This window comes from Bos grunniens, chromosome 3, assembly GCF_055505025.1.
Source record: "Bos grunniens cultivar Pamir isolate PY7600 chromosome 3, Bosgru_T2T1.0, whole genome shotgun sequence".
NCBI classification, from domain to species: domain Eukaryota; kingdom Metazoa; phylum Chordata; class Mammalia; order Artiodactyla; family Bovidae; genus Bos; species Bos grunniens.
In genome coordinates this window covers 61,865,725-61,878,237 of record NC_141167.1, presented here as the reverse complement: position 1 = coordinate 61,878,237, position 12,513 = coordinate 61,865,725, and the positions used below count along the sequence as shown (strand labels likewise).

Here is a 12,513-nt window from a genome sequence, read left to right as displayed (position 1 = left end):
TGTTGTAAGCTATTAAATATGCATAGTGTTGAGGGGATAAAGGGATGGGTTACAGCTCTTAAATAGGATTCTGAGAGTGGTCTTAATTATTGAGCAGAGATTTGAAGGGCATATGGGTTTCCCTGGTGGTTTAGGGGTAACGAACCTGGCTGCAATGCAGGAGACCCAGGTTCCATCCCTGAGTCCGGAAGATACGCTGGAAAAGGAAATGGCAACCCACTCCAGTAGTCTTGCCCCAGAATTCAAATGGACAGAAGAGCCTGGTGCGTTACAGTCCATGCAATCGGAAAAGAGTGGAACACCACTTAGTGACTGAACAGTAACAACAAATGGAGTATACAGTGCAGTTATCTGGGGGAAGAGCTGTTAATATGAGAAAAGCAAAGCTTTTTATCTAGGAGAAAAGCTGTCCAGGCCAAGGAAACGTTCAGCTCCAAGGCTTCAGTCAGTAGCGAGCCTGGCTTGTTCAGAAAACATTGAAGCCAGAGGTCAATGAGAGAGGAGAGTAAAGGTGGGCAGGAGTGGGCGTGGGAGGTTAGGGTGACAGATTGTGTAAGATTTTGTAAGGACTTTGGCGTTTATGTGAGATGCAGATTTCTTGGAAGATTTTGAATAAAGGAATGGTGTGATGACATATTTTAAAAGCATCACTCAGACTCTTCTGAGAGTAGACTGTAGGGGAGGGAAAGTGACAGGAGGGGAGAAATGAATGTCTTGAACCGGTGGTTCTAATATTGGTGGTAAGAGGTGAACAGATTGTTTTAGGAGGTAGAATTCCTGACAATTGAATGAAAGGCGAAAGAGAAGAGTCACAGATGACTCCCAGATTTTTGACTGAATGACTGGAAGGTTGGAGAGAGAGGTATGGGCTGGAGATCAGAACTGGGGAGTCATCAGCTAATGGATAGTAATTCAAACTGTTATAGTGAGTGTAGATAAAGCACTGAAATAGAGAAGAGAATGATGGACTGTACCCTGAAGCAGTCTCACATGAAGAGCTAGAAAGAAAAGGAGGACCTAGTAAAGGAGAATGAGAAGGAAAAATCAAGAGAGTAGCGTGTCATGAAAGCAAACGTGTTTTCCCAGTGATTAAATTTTGCTATATTCCTCATTCTAATTTTAGGAAAATGACCTCCAAACAATCTTTTTGGTTTACTGTCAGCAGTTGATTTTCAAGAAATTACCATAATTTCAAGTTGTATGTTTCAATATTGACATTGGGTGTTTTGATAGTCTAATATTTTGGTTTCCATCCTTCATTTTCACCTTTTCAAGTTCTTTCAAACAGGATATTAAAGATACCAAAACTGTATTTTAGAATACAAGCCCCACCAAAACCTTCTACCAAGCTACAAGTCTAGAATTGTGATTAGAAAACAAAACCTGTCTGTTTAGATCCAAAACTGGATTTGAATTATACAGTACAATAAAAAGGAAAAAGTAGTGTGGAGCTAAAAAGTCACTAGCCTACAGGTTTAGCTTCAAGTAGTCATGAAAATATTACTTGACTTATTTAAAAAGGAATAATCAGATTGTAATTGAGGTGGGGGTGGGGCAGCAGGAGGAGACAGACCAACCTTTATCTAAAAAACAGACTGAAATATTTTGGAAGTCTCTTCTAGTCTTAATATTTTCTGTCTCTCTACATATAGTACATTCTTTCCTTGTAAAAATAAAATAATCCTGAAGTGGATAACTGTCTTTATTTATTTAGAGGTGCCATACATGAGCTGTTTATAGAGGCTGCCTTCATTGCTTATTGCCTTCCTTACTTGTTGATAATGATGGTTGTATGAGTTGAATAAAATGATTTCTATGATCAGAATAGAATTCTTATCTGGAAGAAATCACAAAAGAGTTGACCAATTCAGCAAAAGTGTGTTTAATACTACTCAAATGAATAGGGAGAGCAAGTGTGATGGAAACAGTGGGCTCTGCGTTCAGATCTGTGTTTAGATTTTGATTCAGTCACGTAGATGCTGTAAAATCTCAGTTAAATCAGTAATCTCTCTGAGCCTCATTTTCTTCATCTGTTAACTGGGCTAATATTACCACATAGTTTCTTTGGATAACGTACATTAAAGAAACATACACATGCAATAAATGCTAACTAATTATTTTTATTACTTCTAGATCTAGAGGCTAAACCAAACATTGTTGAGGAAAAAAGACATCATGCTTGCCCTCAAGTAGCTTACAGTTTGGAAGAAGATAAAACAGAATTCTAGTGTAAGTATTCAGTAGTGTTCGATGTTGAGTGCTCCTTAGTTTGAGGTCCATTTCTTCCATGCACTTCTTTTCAGTAACTGCCTTATTGTTTATTATTTGCAGGGCCTACTCCTAATAGAGTATACATTATTTTAAAATAACACACTTAATTTTGATAGTTAATAACTTTTTTTACTTGATATGTGAGAATACAAATATACATGATATTCCAGAATACCCTGGAATACAACACATGGACACCAGATGAGTTCAGTGATCCAAACAAATATAACCTAAGATTCTGCTGAGAAAATTTGATCTGTGTTTACAGTATGACTTAAGCTCTTTACATAACAGAAACCATTCCAAAAGTACAAAATATTAGTCTATTGAATGAGGAAAAAGAAATACAAGGTTTAGGGATAAAAATTTTTTTGTTTACAATGTGCTATAACTATTTAAGAAACACAAAGTAATAAATTAATGCTCTCTGAGCTTGAATTATGTCATTCAGTTGGTTAATGGTTAAAGAAAAACCAAAATAGAGACCTCATTTTGAATATACTTTTAGACCAAACACTCATATAACTAAAACTTTTAAACGGTCCAGATTTGCCTAAAGTCTGACTCTGCTCTAAAACTAAAACAGCTTTTTTCAGGTCAATATGACCTTATAGCTTCCCAGCGAATTGCTATAGACAGTTAAGCTTACACAGTGCTGCTACCATATAAAGACTGTAAGTTTCTAGTAACCAGTCACACACACAACACACACATACAAATGTGCTCCCTCATTCATGCTTTTTAAACTCAGCTGTCACTGCTGCATGCTGAGCTTCTAACCACATTTCAGCTCAAAATTGCCCTGTTTTGAGCAGTGTTTCTTGCTCAATAAAATGCTTATATCAAGTAAAGCTCTCCAAATTTTCTTTTGACAGGACAATAGAACTATTACAGAGCTAGTTTCTCATTTGTGAATATTTCCCTGGTATCCAAGACCTGTTTTTGGCAATTAAATTACTTATCTCATAGAAGTTTGAGAAGCCTCTTTTTTGTTTATTGTATACCTTAAATTGTCTTAGTGACTAATGAAGATGGTAGAGAAGTTATTACAAGAATTCACAGTGTCAGTACAATTCTCAGGATGTCAGCTCTCCTTTGAAAGAAGTTAAAAAAGTCAATGAGTAGAATGAATACAGTTTTGTGAGGCGATATTAGAGCCACACACACTCCTACCCAAAACTGAATTAGAATGACTCAAATACGATGACTTCTCAAATACTGAAAACCTGCAGATTAACTGTTTGGTTAATACTGTCATCTCTATGTACTGCACACTATGAAATAGACATAATGCATATCCTGGCCTTTCCAGAAACCAGAAATATATTAGGAAACCAACAGTTTTCTTCCAGAAGTCTTTATAGATTGTAATAATTTCCTTGAGACTTTTAACGTTTTTTCAGTAGACACTAAACTTGGCCATGATGGTGTTGGATGGAAGGACAGTCCTCACTTTATGTTCTGAGTAGTCTTATCCTTAGCATTCCTTGGTGACTCAGATGGTAAAAGCATCTGCCTACAATGCGGGAGACCTGGGTTTGATCCCTGGGTTGGGAAGATCCCCTGGAGAAGGAAATGGCAGCCCACTCCAGTATTGTTGCCTGGAAAATCCCATGGACAGGGGAGCCTGGCAGGCTGCAGTCCATGGGGTCGCAAAGAATCGGACATGACTGAGCGACTTCACTTTCACTTTCAAGGTGGGCTGTTTGCATAAACAGGGTTTTTTTTTTTTTTCTTTTTTCTGCCTGCTAATATTTGCAGAGTGCATATAGTTCCACCATATCAGAAATGTTGATACACATTTCTGATCCTTAACAAGAAAAGTAACACCACAATAAAAATCCAGTTTCACTAAAATATCATCTCTTAAAGTGATTTCTACCGCACAGTTGCACTCATCTCACACACTAGTATGGAGAAGGAAATGGCAACCCACTCCAGTGTTCTTGCCTGGAGAGTCCCAGGGACGGGGGAGCCTGGTGGGCTGCCATCTGTGGGGTCACACAGAGTCGGACACGTCTGAAGTGACTTAGCAGCAAAGTGATTTCTTGTTTTTTGAGTTCATCACAAAAGCTTTTATTTATATTTTTGTAAGGTATTCAGTGCTTCTGGATGATATTTCTGACTATGGAACAAGCATAAATATAATTTAGAAATCAGCCTGGCATGACTTTTGTATATCTGAGTATTTAGTATTCTGTTGATTGATTCGTTCAACAAATATTTATTAAGTCATACTTAATGCCAGATCCTCTGGCTTTTTTAATATATGTATTCATAGAATTAAAAAACAAAAAGCAACTCCCTGTTCTCAAAGAATTCCAATGGGGAGAGCCCAAGTACAGAATCAAATCCCCAGAGTATGAGAGGTTCTATGACCATTACCATGTTTTATAATCAAGACCAAATTTCTTCTCACATCTTCTTCAAAGAACCAGATTAGGTGTATTTGTAAGTCACTTGTGGCTCAGATGGTAAAGCATCTGTCTACAACGCGGGAGACCTGGGTTCAATTCCTGGGTTGGGAAGATCTCCTGGAGAAGGAAATGGCAACCCACTCCAGTATTCTTGCCTGGAAAATCCCATGAATGGAGGAGCCTGTTAGGCTACAGTCCCTGGGGTCGCAAAGAATCGGACACAACTGAGCGACTTCGCTTCATTACTTCACTTACTTGTGGTAGCTCAGAATATATTTTCCATATCTGTTAACCCATGTGTTGTGATTAGATCACCCAAAGCAGAGATACAAATATCAGTTGTTTACAACCAATACTGTTTATTTTCCGCCACGTTTATGTTCTAATTTTCCATTATCATAGCATTACAATGTGATGTAAAATATATTCTACTGTTACCATTTCACAAAATATAGCAAGCATTCTGTATAATTATCAGACACAAAAATGAAAGCTGATAGAAGCGTAGTCCTCAGCTTAGGCTGAAGTGAAGTGGAGTGAAAGTCACAGTCGTGTCTGACTCCTTGCTACCCCGTGGACTATACAGTCCATGGAATTCTTCAGGCCGGAATACTGAAGTGGTTAGTCTTTCCCTTCTCCAGGGGATCTTCCCAACCCAGGAATCAAACCCAGGTCTCCCGGATTGTAGGCGGATTCTTTACCAGCTGAGCCACAAGGGAAACCCATAGCTTAGGCTAGCAGTTTTTAAATTTTTATCCTTGAAAATTATTGGAAAAAAATTTTTTAAATAAAAAGCTTAAAAGAATTACTGGGGACTCCAAAGAACATTTGTTTATATGCTTTATATCTATCAATATTTACCATGTAGAAAATTTTAATTTCTTCAATTTTCTTAGAAAAAATTTATTTAAAAATGATAATAAACCAATTATGTGTGATATACACACTTTATGAAAATACATATATTTTTCCAAACAGGCCAGTGAGAAGTGACATTTTACATGCTCTGCAAATCTCTTTTATGTCTGACTTAATGGGAGATACTGCATTTGTATCTAATGTCTGTGTTTAACATATTGTGGCATACCATTTTGGTTAAAGAATATAATGAAAAATCTGGCCTCCAACAGGTCTTTGATTGGAAAAGGGAGGAGTGTTTAAGAACTTTAGCAGATAGCCAAAGATGTTCTTTTTGATATTACATTAATATTTGACTAGTAAGTTTTTTAAAGATTGAAAGTGAATGAAAGTCCCTCAGTGGTGTCCAACTCTTTGTGACCCCATGGACTGTGTAGTCCATGGAATTTTCTAGGCAAGAGTACTGGAGTGGGTAGCCTTTCCCATCTCCAGGGGATCTTCCCAGCCCAAGGATCAAACCCAGGTCTCCCACATTGCAGGTAGATTCTGTACCAGCTGAGCCACAAGGGAAGCCCAAGAATACCAGTGTGGATAGCCTATCCCTACTCCAGCGATCTTCCCAACCCAGGAATGGAACCAGGGTCTCCTGCATTGCAGGAGGATTCTTTACCCACTGAGCTATCAAGAAAACCCTGAATTTTAAAGATTAATTGCACCGTATAATCTAAAATCATATCAACAAGCTCTTTATGTTCTGTTACCTTAAAATCCATTGGTCTCTTTTGCATTTTGAATGGATCTTTTACTGATGCATGATTTTGTAACATCATGCATTCATTGGTCATCTGAAAAATATTGGTTCACTGAGTTATGCATTTCTTCTATACGTTGACACACTCTTTATACAGTATCAAAAAAAATCACAATGTTGAAATCACTACTAGTTTCATCAGAGAAGTCCTCTGGTACTAGTAAGTTGTCAAGCTTACAGTAGTGAATAGTTTTCTGAAGTTCTGCTTTTTTTGAATAGGGGTTTCTTTTGGCTCCAGGTTACTGATGGTAGTGCCCATAATGCAATGCAGGGTTAGAATCAGGGAATTAGACTTGTGAGTAGTGAGGGCCTTTTGTTGATGTATACCACCCAGGGCTAGGCCATCTCACTGTTACCTTTTTTCATCTGTGGACCCCTGAAGGTGGCCTGACTTTTCCATTGCCACCATTAGTTAGCTAGAGACACCTTTTCATTCACCTGAATATATTCTGGGAGTCTAGTTATAGAGGCAGTCTGAGGGGGGCTTTGTGGGGGTCCTTCTACCCTATTCAGGATGCATGCTACCATCCCAGCTGTGATGGATCCTCAGGAAGCATCTTGGGAGACCCACAGTTTATACTATTAGTTGATTCTGAGTAAGGTTTCTCTTCCAACCCACTATGGAAAAGAATGCATTTTCATAGCCAGTCCTCCTCTTCTTGAGGCAATCAGCAAACCTTTTCAATTTTTCTGAAGCTTCCTTTTTTTTTCTCTGTAGCAACCAGATGAAATAGATATAAAAGACTCCTTATCCTTTATCCCTTTACATTCTAACAGGGATGATAAGGTCTGATAAGTTCTTATATATTGTTGGTCATTGGCTAAAACTTCATTTAGGGGGAATAACAAAAGTCAGTAGCTTTCCTGGAAATTCCATCATAAGAGCCAGGAGGATCTCTGAGACAGAGACAGTTAAGGAGATGGAAGAACAGTCTCAGGAACTGAAGACATGTTCATGAGATGAGCATTCATGGCAGTGACCTGGGCAGAAACTGCAGAACTGGATTATACTCTTGTGTATTTTTTCCCTAGGTCACTCCTACTTAGTAGATTAACTAGGGTAAAAAAGTAGAGATTAAAGATAAAAGACCCCTCAGTAAGTGACCAGATTCAAGAAGTTTCCACCGTGTACCAGTGCACTCTAGGGAGATTTTGTTGACTTAGTTTCCCTACAATTATCCTTTTATTCTAAAGACTTGGGTTCAGGATGCAGATTTGTATATTCTGAAACTTGCCTTAGTCAAAGGCATTATTTCTTTTTTTGTTTGTTGTTTTTTTCTCTCTTTCTTTTTAAATTAGAGTATAGGTGGAAAAGGCAGTGGCACCCCACTCCAGTACTCTTGCCTGGAAAATCCCATGGATGGAGGAGCCTGGTAGGCTGCAGTCCATGGGGTCGCGAAGAGTCAGACACGACTGAACGACTTGACTTTCACTTTTCACTTCCATGCATTGGAGAAGGAAATGGCAACCCACTCCAGTATTCTTGCCTGGAAAATCCCATGGGTGGAGGAGCCTGGTAGGCTGCCGTCTATGGGGTCACCCAGAGTCGGACATGACTGAAGCGACTTAGCAGCAGCAGCAGCAGCGTAGGCGCTTTTCATTGTTGTGTTACTTTCTGCTGTACAGCAAAGTGAATCAGGCACCCAAACAACTATTTCTATGACAGAGCATTACTAGCAAGTTCCAAGATTCTCCAGACAGTACTAGATGCTAGAACATCTTGTATTTGATAAAATCATCAAAAGGCATATACCTAACCTGAAGTATGATCCATGACCCAGCAGCAATGCATCATCTGGAAGCTTGATAGAAATGCAGAATCTCAGGGTCCACACCTACACCACCTGAAAGATCCTTAGGTGATCATAAACACAGCAAAGTTTCAGAAACACTGCTGAAGATGTGTGTTTAATCCCCCAACCCTATTAAGTTTCATTGATCAGAGGCCTTGTTTCAGGCCAAAAATTTATGATTGGTTTATAATAATTTATTGTCAACAAATATTTTAAAAATGATTGAATTGATTGAAGGGAAGATAGACTTGTGAGAACTGTTGTGGAAAGCTCATATCTTTGTTTTATTTTTCTAACTTAGTCCTTGAACAGACATGAAATGAGATTTAACAGATCCCTTATCGAACTGGTAGGCAACAGATAAATCCAGAGACCTGTGATTATACTTAACCTCATCAGAACAAAATGGCTTTATTTTTCTTTCATGGTCAACAAAAGTAATTCCCAAAGTGTAGTACCAGGACCAGCAGCATCCACATCACCTGTGAACTTGTTAGTATGCAAATACCTGGGCTAGCCCAGACCCTCTAAGTTGGATGCTCTGGGGATGGAACTCAGAAATCTGTATTTTAACAAGCCCTCTGATAATCCTTGTGCATGCCCAAGTTGGAAACCCATTGGTCATGACTCATAATTATCTTCTAATACACGTTCTGTTTTTGTTCGGTTGCTAAGTTGTGTACAACTCTTTGAGGCTTCCTGGACTGTAGCCTGCTAGGCTTCTCTGTCTATGGGATTCTCCCAGGCAAGAATACTGGAGTGGGTGGCAACCACCTCCAGGGGATCCTCCTCCAGGGGATCTTCCCTACCTAGGGATTAAACCCATGTCTCTTGCATTGGCAAGAGGATTCTTTACCACTGAGCCATCAGGGAAGCCCCCTGATACATGTTTAGCAGACTACTTAAGGTTTTGTTTCTCTAGTATCTAAGGTAAGTTTCCTTAACTGGGACCCAAGTGAGCCTCTTCTCATGTCTTTGTTTGGAAAATCTTGGTGTCTACACTAGGTGATAGCAAAAGAGTAATCTTATCAAAACATTCTCATGGATATACAAAAAAAAAAAAAAAAAAACCCAAAACAAAAACCAAACAACAATGACCAAGAGCCCTCTAGAAATGATGGTAGAACTTGTCTTGATACAGTCATCTTTAGGTAAATAAAAGAGGTTAATGACTACCTACAAAATCATACATACTTTTTGCTAAGGTTAAGAATCTGACACTATGGTGTGCCCAGGTGGCTCTTGAACACTCAATTTATTTTTATTACTGTTCCACATTAATATTTTGACTGATTAGCCTCATTGCCCAGAAACAGTTGATTTTTTAAATCTCAGTAAGACATTAGACACTCCTATGAAATGCAATGTAGGGTGTAAGAACTGAATCCTGAAATAGAAAAAGGTATTAGTGTAAATAAATGAAATTAGAATAAATTCCAGAGTTTAGTCAATAGTAATCTTCCAATGTTGATTCTTAGTTTTGAAAAACGTCCTATGGCAATGTAGAATATTAACATTAAGGGAAACTGGGTAATGGTATATTGGAACACTCTGTATTATTTTTGCAACATTTCTGAGAGTCCCTTGGACTGCAAGGAGATCCAACCAGTCCATTCTAAAGGAAATCAGCCCTAGGTGTTCTTTGGAAGGAATGATGCTAAAGCTGAAACTCCAGTACTTTGGCCACCTCATGCAAAGACTTGACTCATTGGAAAAGACTCTGATGCTGGGGGCAGGAGGAGAAGGTGATGACAAAGATGAGATGGCTGGATGGCATCACTGACTCGATGGACGTGAATCTAGGTGAACTCCGGGAGTTGGTGATGGACAGGGAGGCCTGGCGTGTTGCGATTTATGGGGTTGCAAAGAGTCGGACACGACAGCGACTGAACTGAACTGACTGAACATTATTCCAGAATAAAAAGTTTTGTATTTTTAAAAAAATGTCTCCCTGACCCTTCACTTAGTAAAGCAGTAGCAGTATTACCAAGTAAAATAAATTAAAGAACTGCTCTCCACCAACCCAGACTGCCCATTTGTTAAGTAGACCAATGTTGTTTAATTTATTTTGTTGGGATGCCAGCAAAGTACTAGCAGTCATAAAACACATTTACTAAATATATAAGACAGGCAGTTAAAGCTGGAAAGGTGCTTCTTTTATCCTCCATTTCTTGAACTTTTGTGTATAGAGTTTCCACTTGAGTACTTTGTGCTTGGTGATCTGTTGTGTTAATAATAATCCTTAAATCATTTCATGATGACTGTTCCCATCCACCCCCGCCCTCCTCCAGAGCACTTAATGCAGTGTGGTGCAGGAAGTAGGCTTTCAGAGCTCAGATTTCTCTGACTAACTGACTGACTCAATGTGCTACCTGTAATTATATTTTAAAATTTAATCAGGGCAGTTCTAGGAACTCAAGGGGATAAAGTAAAAATCAGCTATTCAAGTTAGGTTTGCATAAATTGTCTAGAGTGAATAGACTTCATCAAAACTTGTGAAAATGGAGAATTCATCAGTGGGAACCAGAATATCAGAAATTTAAATCATCCCCATGAAATACGCTTAAGATTGAAGGTGAATAGTTCGTTGTGAAGGTATCATTTCTAAAATAAATTCTGAGCTGAACGGAAAGTTACCAGTCTTAACTTTGTGCTTTTTTAAAATTGTGTTTTGTTTTTTAAAGTAATCAAGGATCACAAATATTATCTTGTTCTGGTTGCTGATATGTGTTAAGAAATTCTAAAAAAGGCTTGCAATAGAAGGAACCATTCATCATCTCCCCAGTCTTCCTTACTAGTATCTATGTAAAATAAAAAACCAAAGCTGTTTAAAAATACTTGGAATTATGATACACCTTCCATACATTGGAGAAGGAAATGGCAACCCACTCCAGTATCCTTGCCTGGAGAATCACAGGGACGGCGGAGCCTGGTGGGCTGCCATCTATGGGGTCACACAGAGTCAGACACGACTAAAGCGACATACCAGCAGCATGATACAACTAACCTTAGATATTCTCAAAGTATTTCTGATATAGCATCTCAGTCTTCCTAAAATTCCTGCAAGGCAGGCATTTTCACCATTTTTCCAGTGGGAAAATGGAAATTCAAAGAGATTTAAAACAGCATTCAGATTAAGCTATGAATTATTAGTCCATTGCTCTTTTAATTTACCATGGGTCATGCCTTTCGGTCCATACGACTTAGAGTAAATGATTAACTGAACACAACCCCATACAGCTGCATATAACTCATTTTCTTTTCTTGACTGCAGTGAATTCTCAGGAACAAAGCCCTTGATGAAGTCAAATGTGGATCCTGTAATAGAGGCAGATGCATGAAGTTTGAAACAATATTTGTTTTTCATTTAATTATTTCAAACCATGTTTTGTCTTGTGGAGGTGAGATATATATATATATATATATTTATATTTATATTTATATTTGATGTATTTGTTTGCCATATCTTCCCTGGTGGCTCAGATGGTAAAGCGTCTGCCTGCAATGCGGGAGACCCGGTTTGATCCCTGGGTCAGGAAGATCCCCTGGAGAAGGAAATGGTAACCCACTCCAGTATTTTACCTGGAAAATTCCATAGACTGAGGAGACTTGTAGGCTACAGTCCATGGGGTCGCAAAGAGTCGGACACGACTGAGTGATTTCACTTTCACTTTCCCATATCTATAACTAAAAAGATTTAACCTCAGGGGTTCCCAGTTGTAAAAAGTGGGAAAGAATTATCTTTATGATTTCCTGACATAATAAATTGAAAATTATTTGGTTGACACAATAACAAAATTGTTGGTCAGAAGCCAGGAAAAATTCTCTTCCAGATTTCTTTCTCAGGAACAAAATAGTTTTCAAATACCTGAATAAGGGGTTTCTCTGGTGACTCAGTGGTAAAGAATCTGCCTGCCAGTGAAGGAGACACAGGTTCGATTTCTGGTCTGGGAAGATCCCACATGGCAGTAAAGCAACTAAGAAGCCCATGCACCACAGCTATGGAAGCCGGGAGCCACGACGACTGAGTTAATGTGCGGCACCTGCTGAAACTGGAGTGCCCTGGAGCCCATGCTGCACAACAAGAGAAGCCACTGCAAAGAGAAGCCTGTGGAGCACCACAACTAGACAGGAGCTCCCACACTTCGCAACTAGAAAAAAGTCCGTGCAGCACCGAAGACCCAGCGTAGCCAAAAATAAATAAATAAAATTATTTTTTTAAATGCCTGAATAAGATTTTACTTTCACACCATTCATGGGGAGATTTAGTGCCTTCTTGCATTGTACAAGATGAAGATGCACCTAATGTACTGTACATAGCTAATAAAAGTTATCATCTATTTAATATTTTATTTCAAATTAA

The 12,513-nt window shown here is 38.7% G+C and overlaps 1 long non-coding RNA gene across 3 annotated transcripts in view; it reads left to right on the top strand.

Moving 5' to 3' along the window:
* The window catches only part of LOC147375687 (uncharacterized), a 13,309-nt gene extending 796 nt beyond the window's left edge, over positions 1-12,513 (top strand). Inside the window, exons 2-4 of one of the 3 annotated variants that reach the window (XR_015160349.1) lie at positions 2,134-2,229; positions 11,425-11,551; positions 11,984-12,513. This is a non-coding gene — a long non-coding RNA (uncharacterized LOC147375687). The remainder of the gene's footprint in view (positions 1-2,133; positions 2,230-11,424; positions 11,552-11,983) is intronic. The other 2 variants (XR_015160351.1, XR_015160350.1) reach the window with 2 other exon arrangements.